The sequence below is a fragment of the Balaenoptera physalus genome, assembly GCF_965194825.1.
Source record: "Balaenoptera physalus genome assembly, chromosome: 13".
NCBI lineage: Eukaryota > Metazoa > Chordata > Mammalia > Artiodactyla > Balaenopteridae > Balaenoptera > Balaenoptera physalus.
The window spans coordinates 67,597,203-67,620,870 of NC_138892.1; the positions used below are offsets into that span (position 1 = coordinate 67,597,203).

General features: G+C 41.0%; 1 long non-coding RNA gene across 1 annotated transcript; it reads right to left on the reverse strand.

The window, feature by feature from the left end:
• Positions 1-1,168: 1,168 nt before the first annotated feature.
• LOC309641254 lies at positions 1,169-22,191 on the reverse strand. The gene is made up of 2 exons (XR_014252584.1): positions 19,355-22,191; positions 1,169-16,025 (listed from the first exon to the last, which is right to left on the reverse strand). It is a non-coding gene; the product is annotated as an uncharacterized lncRNA (long non-coding RNA).
• Positions 22,192-23,668: the final 1,477 nt, after the last annotated feature.

Consider the following 23,668-nt stretch of genomic DNA (forward strand, 5'->3'; position numbering starts at 1 on the left):
GGCTTTACCAATTTACATTCCCACCAACAGTGTACTAAGGTTCCTTTTTCTCCATATGCTTACCAACACTTGTTATTTGTTGTCCTTTTGATGATAGCCATTCTGACAAGTGTAAGGTGATATCTCATTGTGATTTTGATTTGCATTTCTCTAATAATTAGCTATGTCGAACATCTTTTCAAGTGCCTGTTAGCCATCTATATGTCTTCTTTAGAAAAATATCTATTCAGGCTTTCCACCCATTTTTTGATTGGGTTGTTTGTTGTTTTTTTTTTTTTTTTGGATACTGAGTTATAGGAGCTATTCATATATCTTGGATATTAACCTCCTGTCAGTAACATCATTTGCAAATATTTTCTCCCATTCTGTAGGTTGTCTTCTCTATGGCCATACCTCCCTGAATGCACTGGATCTTGTCTGTATGTTGTCTTTTTGTTTTGTTGATGGTTTTCTTTGCTGTGCAAAAGCTTTTAAATTCAATTAGGTCTCATTTATTTATTTTTGCTTTTGTTTCCCTTTCTTGAGAAAATAGATCCAAAAAATATATATATTGCTAAGACAAATAGCAAAGAGAGTGTTGCCTATGTTTTCTTCTAGGAGTTTCATGGCTGCAGATCTTACATTTAAGTCTTTAATCCATTTTGAGTTTATTTTTGTATATGGTATGAGAAAATATTCTACTTTCATTTTTTTCCATGTAGCTGTCCAGTTTTCCCAGCATCACTTATTGAAAAGACTCTCTCTTCCCCATTGTATGGACTTGCCTCCTTTGTCATAGGAGACATTGACCATATAAGTGTGGGTTTATCTCTGGGCTCTCTGTTCTGTTGCATTGATCTTATGTGTCTGTTTTTGTGCCAGTACCATACTGTCTTGATTACTATAGCTTTGTAACATAGTTTGAAGTCAGGGAGCATAATAACTCCAGCTTTCTTCTTTCTCAAGACTGCTTTGGCTATTCGATATCTTTTGTGATTGCATACAAATTTGGGGGGTAATTTGTTCTAGTTCTGTGAAAAATGCCATGAGTATTTTGACAGGGATTGCATTGAATCTGTAGATTGTTTTGGAGAGTATGAACATTTTAACAATATTAATTATTCCAGTCACTGAGCACAGTATATCTTTCCATTTATTTGTATCATCTTCATTTTCTTTCATCAATATCTTTTTTTTTTTTTAATTTTTATTTATTTATTTATTTATTTTTGGCTGTGTTGGGTCTTCGTTTCTGTGCGAGGGCTTTCTCCAGTCGCGGCAAGCGGGGGCCACCCTTCATCACGGTGTGTGGGCCTCTCACCATCGCGGCCTCTCTTGTTGCGGAGCACAGGCTCCAGACTCGCAGGCTCAGCAATTGTGGCTCACGGGCCCAGTTGCTCCGCGGCATGTGGGATCTTCCCAGACCAGGGCTTGAACCCGTGTCCCCTGCATTGGCAGGCAGATTCTCAACCACTGCGCCACCAGGGAAGCCCACATCAATATCTTATAGTTTTCAAAGTACAGGTCTTTCACTTCCTGGGTTAAATTTATTCCTAGGTATTGTATTCTTCTTGATTAGATTGTAAATGAGATTGTTTTCTTGCGTTCTCTTTCCAATAGTTCATTATTAGTGTATAGAAATGCAACAGATCTCTGTATATTAATTTTGTATCCTACAACATTACTAAATTTATTTATTAGTTCTAGTAGTTTTTTTGGTGAAGTGTTTATGGTTTTCTATATATAGTATCATGTCATCTGCAAATTAGTGATAGTTTTACTTCTTCCATTTCAGTTTGTATGTCTTTTATTTCTTTTTCTTGTCTAATTGTTGTGACTTCAACTTCCAATACTATGTTATATAGAACTGGTGAGACTGGGCATCCTTGTCTTGTTCCTGATCTTAGAGGAAAAGCTTTCAGCTTTTTACCACTGAGTATGTTAGCTGAGGTTTGTCATAAAAAACCTTTTTTATAATGAGGTACGTTCCCTCTATGTCAACTTTATTGAGAGTTTTTATCATGAATGGGTGTTGAATCTTGTCAAATACTTTTTCTGCATCTACTGAGATGATCACGTGATTTTTATCCTTCATTTTGTTAATGTGTATCACTTTGATTGATTTGTGGATTCCTAAATTTTCCTACTTGTTTTCCCCTTCTATCATCTTTGTATGATTTTAAAGCTGGAAATCATTTCTTAAGAATTTTAATAAACTATTAATTATTAATAAATATCTCCTGTTTCTTTGTGTATTCTTTTTAAGAATCTAATCTAAACTTGCATCCTTTTAGAGACTTTGTAAAACACGAGAATACTGCCATTTTTTTTTAAGAATACTTATTTAAAATAACATTTTAGGTCTTGTAAATAATTTACATTATTCCAGGTCATGTAAGCATGACTTGAAAATAACTAATGAAGAGGGGGTGGTTGGTAAACAATTCATCTGGCTCATCCATGAAACTCTAGTCAAGTGACCCTCTCTGTCACCACAGGTAACTCATCTTTCCTGGCAGGGCAGCAGTCAGTTTCCATGTCTGTAATATGGAGACGGTGAAGGTTCAGAAAAATGTGTCCTCAGTAGAGTACACACCTTGAAAATCTTTGCTCAAGACAGCCCAGCACATAGTAGGCATTCAGTGAATATGCAATAAGTAAATCAAACTGGTAAGATTACTGACCAAACTCACAGACATATGACATCTCTAGGAGTTAAAGTTCTAAAAATTTTAACAGTTCAAAGATACTATTTCAGAAAGTCACACTTACTCTGAATTGTACTTTTTTCACTGGATCCAAGGAGGACTGGGAGGATGGAAACAAACTCTTAGATTATCAGAGTGGAAGAAAAAGAACCAAGAACACCTTAAGAGGCATCAAATCCAATAACCACTTTTTTAATTGAATCATAGTTTGGGGGTTGTTTAAATGACTTTATTTCTTTTAGTATTCCACAGTTAGATACTGAATGAACAGTCTGACTTCTCCTCAGAATGAAGCAGATTGCTCCCAGCCGGTGAACTCAGTCTACTTTCTCCCAGTGTATTTTTAGACTGCACAGGAAACACTCAAGACTAAGGAAGTCGGACTGTGACTGACATTTTACCTGTAATGATACCGGCAACACTGGCATTTGCCACCAGTGTCGTGGAACAGAGCTGACAGGCACTCTTTGCTCAGCAACTGAATGGCTTTCTTTCATTTGACCTGATATCTATCCCTGCAGTTTTGCCATGTCCTATAATTACCTCAGACATCATTGATTTTAAAACAGGGCATACCACACTTTATATTTATAATCTACTCCTTTTAAAAGGAATCGTTAAGAATGCTACCATAGTTTTGTTACCCTTGACTGAAGATCCAAACAGATGAATGAAACGGCAGTCCGACAAGATTATCCTCAGCACATGTAGCTGGACCATTCTCTGTACATCACTTTGAGGTCTCCCTGTGTGAGATGTCTCATTAGGAGAGCCTGAGTAAAATGTCTGAATCATTCCAATGTCTGGTCACATAACATAAAGAAATGTACCAACATTTTGGTCACTAACAGGTAACAGTGCAGCAAAATTATGCTTTAAAAGTCTTTCACACTCAGCCATTAAATAACTATTGGAGAACTTTGGATCCAATTCATAGAAAATCTTATATAATACCTGCTTCCTTCATAGTTATAAACCAACAGAAGATGACATCTTCTTTCTTTCCTCTCATTTATTTATATGAATCAGAATCAGGCTTTTAATTCACAGAAGGTAATAAGTATCCAAAAGCACCTACAGACATTTTGTATGTATTAATTGAAAACATAAATGTATTCCATTACCCTAAAATTCCCCTGACAGGGTTCTGAGGTAGCAATCTGGGAGCTTTCTGGAAGGCAAGTCTCATCATGCCTCTCCCCAACTTAAAATCCTTCAATAGATTCCCACTGCTCTAAAATACAGTGCTGACTCTTGAAGAGAATCTAAAAATGACTGGACCCTTACTGCTTTCTCCAGCCTTAATGCCTCACCCTATTGTCAAACCATGGCGTGCTCTTACTTTCTGGAGCATTTGCTAAAGAAAATTTATGTTTTCATAATTTTCAGTAGCAGCTAGCTTTTGTAGTAATAGGAGATGGATACTTTTATATTATTATACAGAAAAGTCATCTTTATCAAGCTTATTGATCCCTAACCAATGAATCATTTTGGTGAAAAGGACACGAATGTGGCAAAGAAGCACATATTTTAAGTTACTAGATGATTTTATGATATAATGCCTACAATTTTTTGAGCTTTAAATATGTGCCAGTCATATATACGTGTTTCACATATATTAAATCTCATCTAATTCTCCCATGAGCCCTTTGAGGTAGGTAACATATCATTTCCATTCTATTGAATAGAGTTGAGATAACTGGGTGCTGGGACTGAATCTGCTCACTTAATTTCCATTCATTCTCACTGAAGAGGTTGCAAAGACAAAAACTACATTTCCCATATTCCCTTGCAGCTAGGGTACTGGAAGAAAATTGTGTCCCAAAAGGTAGATACACGCAAGTGAGACATGATGATATAGAAGGCAGAAGTGCGGCAGAAACCACTTTCTTATCCTTTCTGACTGTTTCTTCTGGCAAACAAGTTAAGGCTCCTTGGCACTGTGCTCCAGCATCCATTCTATAGATACCTTGGTGTTTAGAGGCAGCAGCAAGTTCTTGATCCTGGCAGAGTTTTGTGGCTGGTCTCAGAGGTAGTAACCTCCAGTGGGTCAGTTTTGTAAAATTTTGTGTTCATTCCTGGATGACTTTGGAACAACCCAGAACCTGTTTCTTCAACCCTTCTAATGCTTTTTAAGTGCCTAATCCCCTGTATTAAAACCCTTTCAGTTTAAAATACTTAAAGTGGTTTCTCCTTTCTTGTATTGAACCTGAGAGTGTGCAAATGCCTACGTGTTCATTGGACTACAGGTTAAGCTGAAACAAAGGCACTTAAAAAATAGTGTGGCTTAAATAAAACCAAAGTCTGTTTTTCTTCCATGTAACAGTCCAGAAGCGGGTGATATCACACAAGTGGGATGGCTCTATTGTCATCAATATGCAGCTCTTCTCTTTGGCCCAGGGAAGCTCCAGTTTTTGTCTATTTCAAAGACATGGGAAAGGGGGCAGGGTGTGGAGAGAGAGTAAATAACCAATGATTTTCAAACATACAAAACTCCCTCTCACATACCATTGGCTAGAAATGAGTCACATAGTAAACTTAATCCCAAAGAAAGCTGAGGGAATATAGTGACTAGGTAGGCAACCGTGTGCCCTGCTAATACTTGCCAGGGGGAATTGGATATTTTGTTAGAAAAAGAAAGAAAGGAAAAATGGTTATTAGGGTAACATCACTCTCTTCCATGTCTACCCCTCTGCCTGATAGTCATGCCTACCCTTGTTTCTGCAAATAGATCACACAACCCAAGTGGAATTCTAATCTACTGGTTTCCATGTGAAAGTAACAGTAGCCAAAGATCTCTCTGGTCACAACTCTTGAGCCAAGCCTCCTCTTTTATTTACTGGCCTCTCTGTTCAGCCTTTCCTTCTTTGTTTCAGTTTAATGTTGGCTACATTTAGTGGCAACCATTTGAAACAGTTGGGAAGGCAATGTCTTTTATCCAGTCTTTACTTTGGCCTGCTTTCCATTTTCTGGCCAAGGAAAATACTTAACAGAAGGTCCATGAGAAAGACCTCCATCATCAAACTTATCTACTGCTGTCTGGGGACCCAGATCTTCCAACCCTGCATGGCCCAACTTTTAAGCTCTGAGCCATATTATATTGCAAACCATAAATGAGAGCTATATTCCCTTATCAGAGCTATATTCCCTTCTATCTCTGCTTACTGACTAATAATTACCTGGCTTCCCTTTCCTCTTATAATACATTATTGACAGTAGTGAGGACTAGTCAACATATACGTATATTCTGAGTTGTTCTCTTCGAGCTAAAGGTCAGTAGGCCCATAGCCTGTCTTCCTAGTTATAATAGGTAACTGTCTTAGCAAATGATATGTCACAGAATAACCAGTGTTGCCAATGTTCCTAGGTGAAATATTGTGCCCATGTCACCTCTGCTTGTTGCTATCCAATGCCACAAAACTTAGGTTTTTTATGTGGTCACATCCCACTTCTGGTACCAATTTTTGCATTAATTGGATACATGCTAAGGTCTTTTTTCAATTAAAAAAAAGAAATCCCAAAATACAATGTCTTCATAACGTAGAAGCTTGTTTCTCTTTCACCTTTCACCTGACAGTACAGAGGCAAGCAGGGAGACTCTGCTACCAATATGTGACTTTCATCTCTGGGACCCCAGAACTAGCTGTTCTAGTGTTATCGTCTCCCGGCCAGCAGGAATTGTCTTTTAAAAGTAATGGCATGGACATATATACACTACCAAATGTAAAATAGATAGCTAGTGGGAAGCAGCCGCATAACACAGGGAGATCAGCTCTGTGCTTTGTGACCACCTAGAGGGGTGGGATAGGGAGGGTGGGAGGGAGACGCAAGAGGGAGGAGATATGGAGATATATGTATACATATAGCTGATTCGCTTTGTTATACAGCAGAAACTAGCACACCATTGTAAAGCAATTATACTCCAATAAAGATGTTAAAAAAATTTTTTTTTTTAAATAAAAGTAATATCCAGAAGGTGTCACATCACTTCTGGTGACTTCCCATTGGCAAGAACTTAGTCTTGTAGCTGCAAAGGATGCTGTGAAATATTGTCTCTAGCTGAGTAGCTGTGTGCCTTGCTAATACTCAGGAATCCCATCACTAGAAGAAACAAAGGAAAAGGGACCCTAGGAGATAGTGAGCAGTCTCTGCCACACGAGGACCAGAGGATTACAGCTGCCTGACTCCAGATCCCAAAGGCTAAACTACTTCCAAAACTCTCTTCCAATATTTAGAAAGTCTCTTCTTCTTCCTCAGTACTCTGATGGTCCATATTCTCTAGAATAAGAAAGTCGTGACTCTTTGTTTGCCATCTTCTTTTAACTTATTTAATCATTCATCTATTCTAGCAGTTATTATTTATTAAATACCTACTCTATGCCAGACATTTAGTTAGACGGTAGGAATACAAAGATAACTAAGACAGAATCATCTGGGATCTTTATTCAAGAGTTTCTATTGATTTGGAATAGAATAGTTATTTAGAAAATTCACTATTCTCTTCTGAACATACCGTAAAACCAAAAATTTGTTTACAAATAATAAATTCAAGAGAAGCACACAAGAGAAAGAGTTTTTTACTTTTCACTTTCCTTCCCCAATTTTGTATTACTTACATCAACTGGCCTAACTAAAAAGTATAACTTAGTGTAAAATGAATCACTTAAGGTACAAAAATCTTGGCAATAAGGATGACTTGCAACTCAATTTCACCTACACACTCTTTCTAATCAACTGCTATATTGATACCAGCTTTCATCATGAATATGAAACGGCAATATGCAAAAGAGTTTTTTCCTTCTACTTCTGTTGGATCTAAGTCAACGTCAAAATATTCCCCAAAAGAAGCCAGACACAAATGAGTACATACTATTTTATTCCATTTACACCTAAAGCACAAAAACAGGAGAAAGCTAATTTATGCTATTCAGAAGTGAGGACAGGATGCCCCCATTGATTGGGGACATGCAGGATGCTTCTGGAATGCTGATAACGTTCTGTTTCTGGATCAGGGTGGTGATTATACCGGTGAATTCAGTTTGTAAATCCCACTCAACACTCTATACTGGAACTTCTGCTGGCAGAATTTTTTGAAGGCATCTAGGGAGACTTATGGGGGGCTAAGCATTGTACCAGCCACTGAAGGTTTCCAACAACTTATAGTACACGTATCACCTTGCCATTTCCCATCAAAATGAGGCAGCTGTGATGTGAGGGGAAAGACGGGGAATCAGGAGCTGGCCTGTGTGTCCATGTGTAAGTCCAAGCTAATATTCACCTCTCCGAGTCTGTTTTCTGAGCTATATCTGAGCACTAAGGCTCTCTGCTCTATAATTTCCTCCTGGTCAGTCATGGTTGCCATTTTCCTCTTTTCATCTAAAGCAGCTTTTTTGGAACTCAGAATATCAAATTGGGTAGACGCTGAAAAAAATTAATATAACAGGGCTTCCCTGGTGGCGCAGTGGTTGAGATTCTGCCTGCCAATGCAGGGGACACGGGTTCGAGCCCTGGTCTGGGAAGATCCCACATGCCGCGGAGCAACTGGGCCATAATAACTGAGCCTGCGCATCTGCAGCCTGTGCTCTGCAACAAGAGAGGCCGCGATAGTGAGAAGGCCCGCGCACCGCGATGAAGAGTGGCCCCCGCTTGCCACAACTAGAGAAAGCCCTCGCACAGAAACGAAGACCCAACACAACCATAAATAAGTCAATTTAAAAAAAGAAAAAAAATGCAAACCTTAAAAAAAAAAATTAATATAACAAATCTACATAGCTCTTTACCGAAGGCAGGACATATGACTGGAAAACCCTGGGACCAGGTATCCCTTGACTCCTGGTTTATGGTCAATGCCTGGTCACTAGCTTACTGCATAGCCTTAGGCAAAGCCCTTCATTTTTCTGAACTTCAGTTTTGTCATTTGTAAGACAAGGGGGCTTAGACCCCAAAGGTTCTGTTCCTGAGTTAACTTGTTCAGAGATAAGAAGCAGCAGAACCCAGATTTATGGCTCAATCCCAGTTTTCTTCCTACACATATGTATCTAAAAAAAAACAACCTAAATTCAGACTTAAAAATTCTTGTTGTCCAGTATGTGTTGGACATAGACATCAACCACGTGAGGGAGATATGTTACCCCTGCTTTTCAGATGAGGAAACTGCCCATCAGAAAGTTAAGTGACATGTCCCCCCTGGACGTGGTCAGTGCCAGAGGCAGGAGGGAAAGTCTGGTCCACAGACTCAGGACTTTCCTCGCCCCGTGGGGGATTGTAATGCGCCCTCAAATCAACAAATAAGTTGAAAATAAATCCAATCCCAAAGCAAAAATAGTCTTTCTTTTTTTAGTTTCCTCCAGTTGAGAAAGAAAAACAAGAACTGGGAGTTTCATTAGTAAGTATAAAATTTCATGTCATTTGTTAAAATGATAAAACTATTGGGTTGGCCAAAAAGTTCCTTCGGTTCTTAAAGTAAAAATAAAAGACACACTTTTTCATTTTCACCAAGAACTTTATTGAACAACCTAGTCACCATTTTGTTCCACTACCTTCTGCCATTTCTTCAGGCAACTTCATAATTCCATCTTCCCAAAACTTTTTATCTTTTTGAGCAAAGAACTGTTCCAGGTGCTTTTTACAGTCTTCCAGCGAATGGAAATTTTTTCCATTAAGAGAATTTTGTGAAGACCTAAATAAATGGAAATCCGAAGGTGCAATATCTCGTGAATACGGCAGATGAATCAGAACTTCCCAGCCAAGCTGTAACAGTTTTTGCCTGGTCATCAAAGAAACGGTCTTGCGTTATCCTGATGGAAGATTATGAGTTTTCGGTTGACTAATTCCAGACGCTTTTTGTCAAGTGCTGCTTTCAGTTGGTATAATTGGGAGCAGTACTTGTTGGAATTCGTCATTTGGTTTTCCAGAAGGACTTCATAATAGAGGACTCCTTCCAACCCACAATATACACAACATCATCTTCTCTGGACAAAGACCGGCCTTTGGTGTGGTTAGTGGTGGTTCATTTCGCTTGCCCCACGATGTCTTCTGTTCCACATTATTGTACAGTATCCACTTTTCATCGCCCATCACAATTTATTTTAAAAACGGAACATTTTCATTACATTTCAGTAGAGAATCGCATGTAGATATATGGTCAAGAAGGCTTTTATCGCTTAACTTATGTGGAACCCAAACATCAAAGTGATTAACATAAGCAAGCTGGTAAAAATGATTTTCAGCGCTTGATTTGGATATTTTGAGTATGTCAGCTATGGTATAACATTGACTGTTCTCAATTAACGTGTCAATTTGATCGCTATCAACGTCAACTGGTCTACCCGGCCGTGGAGCATCGTCCAGCGAGAAATCTCCAGCACGAAACTTCACAAACCACTTTGACACGTTTGATCAGTCACAGCGCCTTCTCCATACACTGCACAAATCTATTTTTTTGCGTTTCAGTTGCATTTTTACCTTTCTTGAAATAATAAAGCATAATATGCTGAAAATGTTGCTTTTTTCTTTCCATCTTCAATATTAAACTGGCTACACAAAAATTCATCAATTTTGATAAGTTTCTTTTTAAATGCACACTGATATGACAGCTGTAACAATGCAATCTAACAAAACTGTTTCAAATGAAGTTAAAGACAACTAAGCACTACTAGAACCATCTCTCCGGAAAAAACCAAATGAACCTTTTGGCCAGCCCAATATATACAGTTGAATAAAGCCTCACGATGGATCCAAAATCCCAGCACATTTTTATACTTGATACACATCGTTGTGTGTACTGCAATTCACATTTTTTCTGGAAGATAAGTTATTTGGGGCATAAAAGACTTTATGAGACCAGAAGCAAAGATGAACAGAGATTTTCTTTTTTTTTAATTTTTATTTTATATTGGAGTATAGTTGATTTACAGAGTTGTGTTAGTTTCAGGTGTACAGCAAAGTGATTCAGTTATACGTGTACACATATCTATTCTTTCTCAAATTCTTTTCCCGCTTAGGTTATTATAGAATATTGAGTAGGTTTCCCTGTGCTATACAGTAGGTCCTTGTTGGTTATCTATTTTAAAACTAGTCGTGTGTATATGTCAATCCCAAACTCCCAATTTATCCCTCCCCCACACCTTTCCCCTTTGGTAACCATAAGTTTGTTCTCTAAGTCTGTGAGTCTGTTGCCGTTTTGTAAATAAGTTCATTTGTATTAAGCGATATCATATGATATTTGTCTTTCTCCGTCTGACTTACTTCACTTAGTATGATAATCTCCAGGTTTCTTTTCTTTCTTTTTTTTTTTTTAAATTTTCCTGCTAAAGGAGAAAGGCTTAAAGCTGACCACTCAACCTTACACGATGCCCCTGTCAGCTGTCATGTATGACATGGGGGCGTGGCCTCCATGGAAATGACTCCAAAAAGCAGAGGATAAAAACTCTGGGGTGAGATGCTATGAACAGCGCTCTTAGCAAACCTAGAAATATTTTTAATGTTGTTTCAGCCCAGCTGATGATTGTTTTAGAACAAGTCTCCTGTCGAGGTCTGGCCCTTGATCTGCAGAATTCCTTCAGACACTGCGTCTGGCAGGCGGTAATATATCATCTGCCCGGGGAGGATACAAAACGTCCTGGACGTTGCCATGACTCTCAAGTTGTTACAGTTCACTCAAGTACTTCTAAAAATACAATGGGATAGGCTTCCCAGGCTCCTTTCCTTTAGATACCACACCATCAATTAAGAGGCAAGAAACAGCTATTATAAGATAGCTTTGAGAAAAATGTACAATATTTAATCAGTCCTTAATGTGTGGTTTTTCTGTGCTGAATCTCCATTCAGTTTTTAAGCCCTAAATTCCACCCTAAACTGAAAACTGAGGTTTGGGGTTAATACTATGTATAATAGGACTAGTTTCTAAATCAGGCGTTATGAGCCTGCCTATCTGTTTGCTCCTGTAATTGTAAACGTCCGGGGTTGTTCCCAATAAAGGCGTGTTCTCCTGTCTCTCTCCAACCCCACCTTCCCCCCTGCAGGCAGGGTGACCCCATAGAGTGTGCCGATGTCTCTTGGAAACTGCTTATGCCCTGTAGCACTTTCTAGTGTTCTATGTATCATTTGTTAAACATATTTTTAGAATCTATTCTACCAGAGGCCAGGAGTTACAGATACAGCTTAGCAAGTTGGACATAGCCCCGGCCGCGCAGAACTGACTGCCAAGATGGATATGGCCAGCAGCCCTGGGCTACCAAATGGGAGGGAATTAGAGGGGCCTGTGGAGGATCACTGGAGATCAGCGAAGGCTTTCTGGAAGAAGTTCCATCCAGGATGAGACTTGAAGGGCAGTAGGAATTCTCCAAGTGAAGGAGAAGTTCAGGGTAGGGCAGGGAAGGGTTGTGTAGGGGAGGGGGAAGAACGGGAGAAACAGAACATCTCTGGCAGAGAGCCTGAGCCTCGGGGAGCCCACACAGGCCTTCAGCATGACCCCAGTGCCCAGTCTGAGGCCAGGCAGTGACTGTCTGCAGGTGACAGCCTTGCTATGACACTAACAACGTCGATAGGAAGTGCTCTGAGGCTCACATACTGAGCCAGACTCTGCGCACGGGTTCCCGTCTGCTGTCCCACCTCCTGGGACGGCTCTCCCAGAAACAGGAACCAGAATTCTACTCAGTACTCTGTACCTCTTATCAGCCTGTGCAGTTTGCGTATGTATGTAGGGTCCCTACAGAGGGAGGGGGCAGGGTGAGGGGAGGGCTCTCCTGCCTGTTGTCTGCAAGCCTGCGTCTGGAAAGCACTCACCACGCGGTGGGCAGTCTGGTGGGTCCTGTGAACAGCCACAGCAAATCGGGAACCGGGCACTGTCCTAAGCCTTTTACATATATGCAGGAATTTTCTCTTTTAATTCTTACAGCCTCTATGAGCCTGCCTGTTTGTTTTTTTCCTGTAGTTTTTTGCACACTATGGGATACACTGTTTTCCCTATTCTACAGATGAGGAAACTGAAGCACAGAGAGGCTGAGTAATTTGTCCGAGGTGGCACAGCTAGTTCCTGAAGAGGAACACTGGAAGCCAGGCAGCCCAGCTCCAGCCTGAGCTCTTAAGTCCTGCCCTCCGTGGCTCTTACTCCAGCACAAGGACGAGCTCGGCAAGCCTCCCTTCCCCCCAGGAGCTGGGGAAGGTGGACATAAACACCTACCCAGAGCACCGGGGCTTGACCAGAAATATGAATCACATGACCGCAACTCAAAAAACAAACTTCAAGGAGGCCTCGTCCACAGCATGTAAACAAAACAGAAGCGATTCTGCCTAAGAGAAATGACTACTTCATTTAAATTATCTCATTGCCCTCTCATAAACACTATGCGAGGGAGACAGCATCTCCTCATCCGATATAAGAGGAAACTGAAGCTAAGATAAGTTGTGTAACCAGGTCCAGCTAGTGAAGCCAAGGTCCTTTCCCTATTCACTGAGGCCTCCTTAAAATACAGAGCTCTGTCTTCACTCCTCAAAGTTGGCATCCATTTCAGGTAACTTCTCTTTGACGTAGAGAGTAAGGGGAAGTGTTTTTGTTTAGGCGGTTACCAGATTCGCTTCCTAAACTCTGCAACAGGAATCTGATGCAAACACACCAAAACATCGTGTTCGTGAGAGACCTCTAGCTCCAGACTATTCCATCTGAGGCTGACAGCGACCCTGCTGAGGGTACTGTAAGGTAGAAGGGTGCCATGTTGGAGTTCTAGATCCCACTTGGCCCGAAGAAAAGGTATCTGAAGAGCACTGCAAATCAGAAGGAGATAAAGAGGAAAAAGTGTGAGGGGGCGGGAGGCGTGGGTGAAGGTTGGGTACGGATCAGACATCACAGCACAATCGAAGCTTTGATCCTTCCATCAGGATCTTCCTTTAACAGTAAAAGTTTCCTAGACTATGCTGGTCAATCCAACGTCTGCTTTGGCTGCAAAGTGTCTTCCTGGAAAAGAAAAAAGAACTATAGAGCCAGGGTTTATAGCCAAGATTTCAGAGAGGAAGGTACATTTTAGCCCTGAAGTACAAGATACATTGCTTCTAAGAACAGGGGAAAAAATGAAAAGTATGACTTTGTTTTTAAACATAGACTCCAGTTTTATAATAACAGCTTCCTTTCTCCTTCCTTCAGTCCCCCAACCCTGTGAGATAATGCCAACTGTACTAATTAAATTCGCAGACATAGAACCTGAAGATCCCTTTATATTAGGTTTTACTCTTTGTGGGGGGCGAAAAGGGGCAAGGTATTAGACTTTCCAATGAGTAGAAAAAAGAAAAGAACATAGAGGCATAAAAGTAACGCAGCATTTGGTTACCAAGAGTAGCAATGATTCAAGTAAGAGTACAGCAAAGGAAGAGATATGTGGCTGAGGCAGAACCATAGTGGCTTGTGTGAAAAACAAAGGGAAGTGAATCTCGTCCCTTCTGGCCGAGGAGTGCAGACCGTGTGTGGAGCCTGAGGGCAGCCTGCTTCCCCTTGGGGCTGCTTGGGGGATTAGATAAATATAAACTTCTTCAAATAACCCAAGATGTGAGAAATTGAAAGCATAGCAAGCTGGAGTAGTCATCAGAGGATATATTTAGGAAGAGCTTATTTTGCAAGCTAGAATTACAGAACAGCAAGATGCAGTCAATTAAAAGTATTTAAGGATGAAGTTTCTACGATTGGGAGGGAGTTGCAATCTATGTCAAAGAGCCAGAAGGGACCACCTTTCTCCAAAGATCGGGCAATAACTTTAATAAACTGGCTCATTCACCATTGCCCCAGCAGCCAGTTTCTACATCAAGACTAGTTCAAGATTTCCACAAAAGGAAGTGGTTTACAAAAGAATCAGCAGGAACCCAGAAATGTTTAATGGAAAAAAAAAAAAAAAGACTGCACAAGGAAAAACTTGCTCTGTATACCATTTAGGTTACACGTTGTTTTTTAAGTAGGGGTCCCAGCAAAGGGTAGGAACTTTAAAAACAGGCACTGCTAGAAAATTCCATTATATTCACAGAATCCTTTATGGCTCTTTAGGCACTGTCATGTCCCTTACCTCAGTGGAGCCTCATAATTACCTACTTAGGTAGAGCATGAATTATGGTCATTTTACAGATGAGGAAACTGAGGCTCAAAAAAGGTTAAATACATGGATATGGTCACACAGCTAATAGTGCAGGACTGAGATATGAACCCTGTCTGAGTCATGCTTTTTTTTCCTAGGCCATATATACCTCAAAAAATAAAATCTGAGCTCAGAGATGTTAATTGCAGAGAATTGATTTCAACTTTCTTGACCTGCTCGGTCAAATTCATCTCCTGTAGTTGCCTCAACTCTTAGTCGCAGTAGCTTTATTTGCCTCCTCTGATGCACTTCTCACTTCTTTGCAGCTAAAAGTGGTTCCATCCTCTACAGGGAGCTTTCCTGAAGACTCTGAACACAATGCCTCTCCCTTTCAGGCCAAAGCAACGATTACATCACTTTCTGCTTCCTGCCAGGTTTTGCTATTTAATCTTTTTCTATATGTGACTTGCTTTACCCATAAGACTGACACTTTTGGGTGGAAGAACCATCTCTGCGTCCCCTGTTGTGAGCCACCTGCCTTATCCCCCAAAGGGCCAGGCGCTGTGCCCCACACACAGAAGATGCTCACTAAATACAAACTGAGTTGCAAAGAATCAGTTACTTTCTAACCAGTTCTATTCTTCCTTGATAAATTTCTCCTTGGCATGATATCATCTGGGCACTGCAGTAACTTGCATGATATGTTGTGGGGACTTTATCAATTTTACAAAATATGATGTTTCAGTTGCATGAGGTTCAAGTTGCTGACTTTGCTTAAATCAAAGATTTTATCTTAATCTAATTTGCTGTTTTACCAGCTTTCCCCTCTCTCACAGGGAGGAGTAGAAATAGTGACAGTCAAATAATGATGATAACAATAGCTAATACTTATTAAGTGTTTATCACGAGCCAGATGCATGCTAAATTATTTGTATTTATTATTCCATTTAATCCTCATAATCACTCTCCTCAATTTACAGATGAGGAAATTGAGGCACAGAGATGTGAAACAACTTGCCCAAGGTCACACAGCTAGTAGGTGGCAGATTCAAATCCCCTCTGGAGGCCACATTTTAAACTGGTCATTTGGTGCGATTATTCTGTAGTCTTTTCTTCTTCATGTTGATTGAGATATTATCAATTTACATGATTTTTCTGCTTTAATTTTCACAAAAACACTTTGAGATGTGTAATGTTGTTCTTCTGGATCCAGCATTTAAAAAGCTCTGTATCTTTTACAACATTACTGAAGCTGAGGCCTTCTGCTTCAGTTTCTTCTTCTCTGAAATGAGAACATGACTGATCATCATAAAGATTAACCTAGTTTATTCATGGAAAACACTTGTAATTAGCACCAGGGGCCCGTGGCGGGGTTCTGTTGGTGTAAACTATTTTTATTACTGCCCATGGCCTGCCTTCCCCAAGATGGCCAAGAACCTGAGTTGTAGACATTCACTTATTACCATTAAGGCTGATTCATGTGTCTCGCCAGTGTTCAGAATGTGCTTTAAAACAAATTGGTTTGCCAGATGTAACAGAAATATGCTTAAACGAAAACCCACACCTTTATAAAATATAAATGTACCTAGAATGGTAACTGGCACATATTATTAGATCATTGAATATTTGATGATAAATGTATAAATTAATGAATGAGTGGCCAAATAAAGGAATAAATGATCAAAAGCTCAAACAAGAAAGTGAGTGACTAATAAACAAAATTATGAAGTTTAAAACGACCTGCAGGACCTGAAAATAAATGCCTCTAAACAGGAGTAAAATGGAAACCACATTTTTTTACTTTCCAAGAAATGCATTTCACTTAATTCGCCGTAAGCCACATCTCTATTAAAATGCAATTATTATTTTCCAAAAATAAGTTGTATGAAGTCACATAAAAAGCTAATAAAGTCCACATCCAATTACAAGAGAAACTTATTGAGATCTCACTCAAAATTGAGGAAGGAAGTCTATGGTCAGGTTTTTATTTCATCTTTAACTTCCCACGCTTTTCAAAGAGTCATATTATAACTCTCTCTCAAACATTTGCAAGAAAGTATCGTGATTGTGAAAATAGATACTTCGAATACTTAAGCTAAATATTTACATTCTGCCTTTTTAGTTAAACAATGGACTTTGTTCTTTAGCATTTAGGTCAAAATACTTAAACGTTTTAAAACATCAATAACAAGAGGGTATGGTTTTTCAACAGATAACCTAAATTTACTGTTTTAGCAAAAGTTTCACAAGAAGGAATTGGACAATTAAAAAATATTAATGCACACACACCTGGAAATAAGAAAAACAGGTGGGGGAGGTGTTGGTCATTTATTTTTGGAGGCACAAAAAACACATCTCTCCTACTTCCCTATGTTTATGTAGTTAAGACTTGCTGAGCATTTACATCTACTTCCATCGTTGCAACAATAGCCTCAATTTTCTGACTTTACATAGGATTTACTTCAAAGTAGTTCTTGGATTGGCATGCCTTGGTTTATTCATTTTCAGAGCATCCCTGCCCGTAGACGTGGGACTAGCATCTTATCTTTATCCTACAAAATTAAAACTGGAGGTACTAGGGGATGAAGGGACTTGCCCAAAAAAGACAAAGTCACCTAACTATGACTATGAAACCTGGCCTAGAACTCTCATCTTCCTTAATATAGTAGAGTGTTTTCCCACTAGATTATTCTTCCTTTACATAAGGAAGCAGTCCTTTAAGTAGTCAGGTTGACAGCTGGGCAGGACAGGCTGACTTCCTGGGCAAATTCCAAGAATATTTTTGGAGGTTTGGGTTAACGTGACCCACCAGTGACTCTAAGGCTGGAAAGAAAGAGAAGCGAGGCTGAGAGAACAGTGTATGTTTTGTGATATTCAGTGAGAAACATGTAGCTACTATTAACAGAGCAGCCAAATCAAGCTGTGTCAGAAATGATGCGAAACAGGAGTGTTTTCTAACAAATCTCTTTCCTTGTTAGTTTCACTTGAAACTTCCGCTCAGGCCCTGAATTTTGTGTCTGCACCTCATGCCAGCCCTCCCGTGTGTTTTTGGAGGAGCCGGAAGACCAGCTTCTCCAGCAGCCAAATCGGGGCAGGTGGCTATGTCCGAGGAGGCTACAGAGGGGAACGTCCAGTTGCACCGAACTGGTCACATTTATCACGTTGGAATGCCACCTTCTTCAAGAAGGAAGCCATTCAGAGACCCTTTGCTGCAAAAGTCACAAGGAAGCATCTGGATTCCCATCGTCACCTCTCTCAAACCTGACTTGAGCTGCCAGGACTGAGTCACTTTCTTTCCATGTGGCTCACATTACGGGTGGCAGGTTCCACCTGTTTCAATATTTGTTTGATGACAAAAGTGACCCTTGAGAGCTGAGAGACGTGGGCAGCTGAGCAGGCTTCCAAACCAATTGTGGGAGAAACCAAGATAACCTGTGCCCTATAAAAGGGATTACGAAGACAACTAAGGCCAAAAGAGGGTGTTCCAATAGGTTCTTTTGTCTAAAGCTCTTTCTGAGGGTTAACCAGTGTTGGGTGAGAGATCAGTTTAAACAGTAGCAGGAGAGGGCATAAGCTTAAGTTACAGCAGAAAGAATGAAGGTCAGATATATTAAGGACCTTCTGGACACAGGAAAGCTAACACAGGAGGAGAAAGAATAGACCACGGAGATCTCTGAAGTAGACACCTGGAAGCAAGACCCATCACAAGTCCTTCTCATACTAGAATTCTCTACAAGGAAACAGGCTTCTACCAAATGAGGCACCTTGAGAAGAGAAGACGCAAAATCCTTCTTTGCCATCTTGAAATACTCTTCCCCTAAATCCCCTCATCCTTGCCCTCCGTGCAAACCCTAAATACAGGTTTCTGAGATAAAAAGAGAGAGCAGAATTCCTGAATCCCTGGCATGGACGGATGACTCTATCTCCCCTCTTTTACTGTGACATACGTGCCCAGAGGGATATAGCAGCCATCACACTGTTTGTCCCTCAGCCTCCTTGTGATTCACAGGTAACACTCGGGCCCGCAGAGTTGAAGCCACTTGACCTTGATTACACAGCTAGTAAGAGAGGCCTCCTTCCTACTTACTCACCAGGGCCCTGTCGCTGACATTGCACTGCTCCCTTGCATGTTCCATCCCAGAGCAACTGGAACAGACCCCCTCACTCATTCAGCCAAAATGTACTGAGAACCTGCTAGCAGGCTAAGCCCCAGGTGGAAGGTCAATTCTCATCTGCTAAAAAATGTTCCTCTCTCCCCTCAATGGGGAAAAAAAAGATCAAAAGTCAAAATGCACAGGCTCCTAGGCAAGGACAAGCCTTAGACAGGCTTTAAGGTTAGACAGACCTGCATGCATAGTCTGTCTCTACACTTTGCTAACGTGTGACATTGGGCTTCTGAGTCCTCTTCCGTAAAACTGTGAAAATTCCTCAGAGGCGTGAGAATTAAATGAGATAGCACTTTTTTTTTTTTAATAACTTAGTGCCTGGACATAGCAAGGGGATGAAGAAGTGGTAGCAGTTAGCACTACTACTGACTAAATAGGGCTGGGAGCAGAAGTGCTTTTGTCCCTTTTTCTTCCTTCTCCCATCAGGTGGCCTCAGAGCACGCACCTCCTGCCTCCTGAATCACATCAGCGCAGAGAGTTACAGGTAAGTTACCAGTGGCCTTGCAAGAACTCACTTAGTGGCTTCTGTTTGCAGGGCTTCCTAATTCTCTTTCTCTCTCTCTCTCTCTCTCTGAGGCTTTCTCACTAAACCATGGCTTTTAAATTCCATAGAATCTATTAGTCATCCACCAGTCCAAACTTGCACACCTTCCTGCAAGTAAAACTTCAGAACCTTGCCTAATAGGTTTATAGTTAATAGTAAGATATCAGATTAAGACGAGAATTGCTAAACTGAAAAGCAGAAAGGAGTGTATTGAGAGTTTCCCCCATACACCCTTTATTTGTTGTCTCTGTAATTCCTTTAAGCCATAATAATGCGAGGTGCTACATGAAAAGAGACACGGGATCCCGAGCCTCTCAGCTCTCCTGCAGGAGTTAGGATAAGTGCTGGTAAACACGAAGTGATGGGCATGGACACACCAAGGCAGTTAGGGCTATATAAAGACAGGCGCGTCAATGTTCAGGAGGGGGAACATCTGTAAGGCACAGGGGTTAGCAGGATGACGGTCAAGAGTGAAGCAAGACAGCACCTGTTTGGAAAGGCTTCAAGGAAAAGAGTTCTGAAGGGCAGTGGGGTGACAGGCAGACGTCAGAGTTGACAAGAGGGAACAAAGCGGAGATGGCAGGAGATAACAGAAAAAGTGACCTCTTGGGAGCAGAGAGCAAAAATGAGGGAATTTGCAAACTTTTCCAGGACACCTTGATACCCACGTAGTCAGAGAGGACCAGAGAGTTGAATAAGTCTGATTAGAAGCAGACATAATTATGTTGCCCACTTTTCCCCCTTACGTGTTCGTCTGTATTAATCAAGTAATGAATTCGCTTTCTACTTATTTATCACAAGTGGGAATGTGAATGCCCCAAAGTCAAACAAATAACTTCAAAACCCCAGAAGTGAATTATTAGCCCCACATGGATCACTGAAAAGCAGAAACATCTAGGAAGAATGGTAGAAATTTTTTTTAACTACATAACTACCTATAATTTAAAAAAAATAAATTTCTAGAAATGATTTTGTTAACATGTCTTGCCACATATGATTGCAAGTTTTTAATGACTAGAAGGATTACAGTTTTTCTTTCTGAACACTGATGTCTAATCCAGAAGCACCGTGTTGTCAGTGGAGACTTTTATAAATACTCGTTCATTAAGCTGGTCGTGCTCCTGACTCGGGTCATAAGACTCACACGCATATCCCTTTCAGGAAACCTTGATTTGATCCTCCACGAAGGTCCCGTGGGCCACGTGGGTGACAATTTACATAGTCAAATAATATCTCCTTTAATGCGCACATTCGAGGTGACAAGCACTATTCTAGTGCCTTCCTCATCATCTCCAATCCTTGATTAAGGAATCCCACCCTGTAATAAAGCGGATGTCCTTACAGATGAGAAAACTCATCTTCGAGGTGAGCATCTTTGGGCTTCGAGAAGACAGACAGTGTTCCCAAGTTACATAATTAATAAGCTCACTGAAAGGAGACTACAGTCCAGCTCTCCCTAATTCCACACGGAGGTGCTGGGGGCATCCTACCCAAGAATCAGACAGATTACACGAAGAAATCTCTTAAACCTCTACCTTAAATTAAAAAACAAAAGCAAAACAAAACCAAACAAACCCCAAAATGAAAACAACTATCTTTGTAGACCTGTAAATAGTTTTTCAAATAGCAAATTAAATGCCCAGTAAATAAGCTCCAACAGTCGTCACCACACAAGATTGGAACCAGACTCTGAAGGCAACTAAGAGCCCTTCCCCCACCCCACCCCCTGAGTAAAGGAGGTCAGATTTCTCCAGGCGCCCCAACGCCTCCATCCCATCCGCGTGCCAGGAGCTCTGCTGTCCAGGTCTGACACCAGAGGTTGAAAATAATTGCAGTCTGAGCTCTCGCTTCATTGCCACCGGCAGCCAGAATCAATGTTACGAGTCAAGACAATCTCATAGGAAAGAATCCGTAATGTCCTGCAGACACCTGCCACTCAGAAAGCTGGCTCTCGTACACCCACCTCCCCCGCCAGTCCCCGCCACCTTGCCCCTCCCCACCACCGTTCGGCTGGCAGCGGGGAGGCGCCTGTGGGCGGAGAGGAGCCGCCAACCTCAACACCCGCCTGGGCTCCCAGGACCCCGCTGGCCCCGCTGGCTCCTCACCCTTGGGCCCCGGGAGAGAGCCTGGCCCGCGCGCAGGAATAACATCAGCCCCCACGGAGGCAGCAGCGGGGAAAGGCCAGTGTGTTCGAGTTGTTGTTTCTGGAACGGTGAGCAAGTCTGGACCTCAGGAACCAGGAGGCCACCTGGGGACTGGCAGAGTGCCCTTGCTGAAACGGAGCTGCCTCTCCTGGGCCCTGCGTGACTTCCAGGGTGACGCCCGCTGCGCCTGCACCCCTCATTTTCTTCCCTGAACCTCCGAAAAAGCACAACCACGACCTTGGGAATTCACTGTGACCACAACGCCCTGAAAATGACATTTCTAGCTCAGCTGGACAATCCCAGCAATGCCACAGTCGTTAGGAAGGTGTAGGTGAAGGGGCTGGGTGGGGCGTGAAGCAGTGAAAATGTGCCTGTATCATGTGAGACAGGAGATGCAGCACAGCCTAGACGACACCGAAGTAATGCTGATCACAGCAGAAAGAAATTAAAAATCTAGAAGAAAGCGGGGGCGGGACTTAAAAACACGGCGCCCGTCTTAAAGAAGGCACAGCTGCCGAATTCACATCAATTATATTTTCCAATACAGAAAATGTTTATCCGGCTGCAAATTTATTTGGAACTCCAATATCATTCTACCCTTCTTCTATTACTTTATTTACTAGATGTTTAAAAAATATTGATAAATCATCTTTCTGAATCTCTCCCTCTGTCCCAGCTTGAATCTCTAGGAAAAATAATAATAGTAATAATAAAGTCAAATATAAAGGAGAGGACCAAAAAAAAAAAAAAAAGGTCTTTAGATCTGAATTCTGATTTCAGAATTCCCTTTTGAAGCATAATTTCTTTCTAACCTGCCTTTATGAACACATGCTCAATAGTGGCTTAATGACCCCTTTTGTTAGGAAACATGCAGATTTTCAGGACCCACAGGCCTCCCCTTTCTACTCCACTTGCATTGCTTTGGTTTAATCCCGCCTTACTTTTGGCCTCTCAGAGGGAGTCAGTGCTCCAGGCTCACCTTCTCCAAGCCACCCTCCACTCTGCTACCCAAGTAGCATCCTAAATTTTAAATCTCTTTGCGTCCTCCTTAAAATTTTTTCGGTGGCTACCCATGACCTAGAGCAGAGGTTCTTAATAGTTTTGGGACATTTGATTAGAGCTTTGGTCACTTTTTTTCACTCCTTGAAAGCGAATCACTCAGGGTAAATAATAAATCTTGAGTTAAGCATCCTTGGTCTAGAGCAGAGGTCCCCAAAGTGGTGTGCATGCAACCCAGGGGTACATTAGATGATCCTTGGTGGTACAGAAAAAGCAATATTAGCAATTTTGTATTTCTATATTCTTCATCTTTAACAAAACTAAAAAGAATATAATTAGGAAGTAATTTAAATGTATACTAATATCGAATGTATGAAATGACACTGGTGCCCTTGCCCTGTCTGTCTTTCACCTAACACATCTAAGATTCTCTGAAGAAGAAAGGGAATTCCACAAACAAAGGGCAACGCTGCATCCTCATTCACTTCTTCACCTTCAGTGGATGGTCATGATTTGCATTCTACAGGCTATAAGATGCCATTGATGGTTAGGTTATAAAATTGAGTCCTTCATAAAATAGATTCTTTGCAATTCTTTTCAGTAAGATGAAAAATTTTACACCCATACCAGTCTGCTAGTTATTTTGTATCCAAATACTTGAAAAGAGCTATCCAACTACAAGATGACTTGCATATTTTTCTTTTGCAAATGACAAGGCTCCCAAGTTGTCTGACCTTTCCTGTGAGGACTAGTGGCTGCCAGGATTATGCAGATATTTTCAGAAAAATAAAAATGCTTAACAGTTCTCTTTAAGGTAAAGATGACATTTTAACGGTGAATGAGAAAGTAACTGCGTTTCTAAATTAATTTGCTGTTTTGAAAATGGGTGTGGTAGGCAACCTCTGGGATTCCCCTCTCGCCCCTTCCCATCCTTTCCTCCTGGTATTCCTGTTCTTGGGTCATCCCTCTCTCCTTGAGTGTGGGCCGGACCTCGGGACTCACTTCTAACAAAGAGAATATAGCAAGGTTACCTCTGAGATTAAGTTACAAAAAGACTGTGAATTCCGTCCTA